A 2,500-nucleotide genomic window follows, 5' to 3' on the forward strand; every position below is an offset into this window, starting at 1 on the left:
AAGCCAGAGATTGTGGTTTCGAGTCCGGTCAAGGTGCACTACAGCAGAGTGGCGCAGCGGAAGCGTGCTGGGCCCATAACCCAGAGGTCGATGGATCGAAACCATCCTCTGCTATGCCCTTTTAACTTCTAAACACTCCTGAGACCCTAAAAAACGTCAAAAGCAACAAGCTGGTCGTGAAAAGCTGAGGCCAATTTGACCTCTCATAATATTCAGTCATCTAGAAGACTCTTTGTGTGCATTGTAAAGGCCTCCTGAATAAGATTGAGATATAAAAGGGCAAGTTAGCATCTGTTTTCAAGCCCCAGTGGCCTAATGGATAAGGCACTGGCCCCCTAAGCCAGGGATTGTGGGTTCGAGTCCCATCTGGGGTGAATACAGCAGAGTGGAGCAGCGGAAGCGTGCTCAACCCAGAGGTTGAAGGATCGAAACGATCTTCTGCTAAGCCTTTTTGAAACTCAGGATGCCTTTACAATACACACAAAGAGTTAACTTCTAGACACTCCTGAGGCACTGGCCTCCTAAGCCAGAGATTGTGGTTTCAAGTCCGGTCAAGGTTGATTACAGCAGAGTGGCGCAGCGGAAGCGTGCTGGGCCCATAACCCAGAGGTCGATGGATCGAAACCATCCTCTGCTAAGGCATTTTAAATCTCAATCTTATTCAGGAGGCCTTTACAATATACAAAAAGAGTTAACTTCTAGACACTCCTGAGGCACTGGGCTCCAAAGCCAGAGATTGTGGTTTCAAGTCCGGTCAAGGTTGATTACAGCAGAGTGGCGCAGCGGAAGCGTGCTGGGCCCATAACCCAGAGGTTGATGAATCGAAACCATCCTCTGCTAAGGCATTTTAAATCTCAATCTTATTCAGGAGGCCTTTACAATAAACAAAAAGAGTTAACTTCTAGACACTCCTGAGGCACTGGCCTCCTAAGCCAGAGATTGTGGTTTCGAGTCCGGTCAAGCTGCACTACAGCAGAGTGGCGCAGCGGAAGCGTGCTGGGCCCATAACCCAGAGGTCGATGGATCGAAACCATCCTCTGCTATGACCTTTTAACTTCTAAACACTCTTGAGTCCCTAAAAAGGAACAAAAGCCACAAGCTGGTCGTGAAAAGCTGAGGCCAATTTGACCTCTAATAATATTCAGTCATCTAGAAGACTCTTTGTGTGCATTGTAAAGGCCTCCTGAATAAGATTGAGATGTAAAATGGCAAGTTAGCATCTGTTTTCAAGCCCCAGTGGCCTAATGGATAAGGCACTGGCCTCTTAAGCCAGGGATTGTGGGATTGAGTCCCATCTGGGGTGAATGCAGCAGAGTGGAGCAGCGGAAGCGTGTTTAACCCAGAGGTTGAAGGATCGAAACGATCATCTGATAATCCTCTTTGAAACTCAGGATCCTTTACAATACACACAAAGAGTTAACATCTACACATCCCTGAGGCACTGGCCTCCTAAGAAAGAGATTGTGGTTTCGAGTCCGGTCAAGGTGCACTACAGCAGAGTGGCGCAGCGGAAGCGTGCTGGGCCCATAACCCAGAGGTCGATGGATCGAAACCATCCTCTGCTATGACCTTTTAACTTCTAAACACTCTTGAGTCCCTAAAAAGGAACAAAAGCCACAAGCTGGTCGTGAAAAGCTGAGGCCAATTTGACCTCTAATAATATTCAGTCATCTAGAAGACTCTTTGTGTGCATTGTAAAGGCCTCCTTAATAAGATTGAGATATAAAAGGGCAAGTTAGCATCTGTTTTCAAGCCCCAGTGGCCTAATGGATAAGGCACTGGCCTCTTAAGCCAGGGATTGTGGGATTGAGTCCCATCTGGGGTGAATACAGCAGAGTGGAGCAGCGGAAGCGTGTGTAACCCAGAGGTTGAAGGATCGAAACGATTCTCTGCTAAGCCTTTTTGAAACTCAGGATGCCTTTACAATACACACAAAGAGTTAACTTCTAGACACTCCCGAGGCACTGGCCTCCTAAGCCAGAGATTGTGGTTTCAAGTTCGGTCAAGGTTGATTACAGCAGAGTGGCGCAGCGGAAGCGTGCTGGGCCCATAACCCAGAGGTCGATGGATCGAAACCATCCTCTGCTAAGGCATTTTAAATCTCAATCTTATTCAGGAGCCCTTTACAATACGCACAAAAAGTTAACATCTATACAGCCCTGAGTCACTTGCCTCCTAAGCCAGAGATTGTGGTTTCGAGTCCGGTCAAGGTGCACTACAGCAGAGTGGCGCAGCGGAAGCGTGCTGGGCCCATAACCCAGAGGTCGATGGATCGAAACCATCCTCTGCTATGCCCTTTTAACTTCTAAACACTCCTGAGACCCTAAAAAACGTCAAAAGCAACAAGCTGGTCGTGAAAAGCTGAGGCCAATTTGACCTCTCATAATATTCAGTCATCTAGAAGACTCTTTGTGTGCATTGGAAAGGCCTCCTGAATAAGATTGAGATATAAAAGGGCAAGTTAGGATCTGTTTTCAAGCCCCAGTGGCCTAATGGATAA

General features: G+C 47.4%; 4 non-coding genes across 4 annotated transcripts in view; all 4 read left to right on the forward strand.

Annotated features, from left to right (window-relative positions):
- The first annotated feature begins 301 nt into the window (after positions 1-301).
- trnar-ccu (transfer RNA arginine (anticodon CCU)) lies at positions 302-374 on the forward strand. Its single transcript has one exon. It is a non-coding gene; the product is annotated as a tRNA-Arg (tRNA).
- Positions 375-1,230: 856 nt separating this feature from the next.
- Positions 1,231-1,303, forward strand: trnak-cuu (transfer RNA lysine (anticodon CUU)). The gene has a single exon. It is a non-coding gene; the product is annotated as a tRNA-Lys (tRNA).
- Positions 1,304-1,752: 449 nt separating this feature from the next.
- On the forward strand, positions 1,753-1,825 carry trnak-cuu (transfer RNA lysine (anticodon CUU)). The gene has a single exon. It is a non-coding gene; the product is annotated as a tRNA-Lys (tRNA).
- Positions 1,826-2,478: 653 nt separating this feature from the next.
- Positions 2,479-2,500, forward strand: part of trnar-ccu (transfer RNA arginine (anticodon CCU)) — a 73-nt gene continuing 51 nt past the window's right edge. The window contains exon 1 of the tRNA in view: positions 2,479-2,500. This exon is cut by the window's right edge and continues 51 nt beyond it. This is a non-coding gene — a tRNA (tRNA-Arg).

The sequence above is a fragment of the Carassius auratus genome, unplaced genomic scaffold, assembly GCF_003368295.1.
Source record: "Carassius auratus strain Wakin unplaced genomic scaffold, ASM336829v1 scaf_tig00216387, whole genome shotgun sequence".
NCBI lineage: Eukaryota > Metazoa > Chordata > Actinopteri > Cypriniformes > Cyprinidae > Carassius > Carassius auratus.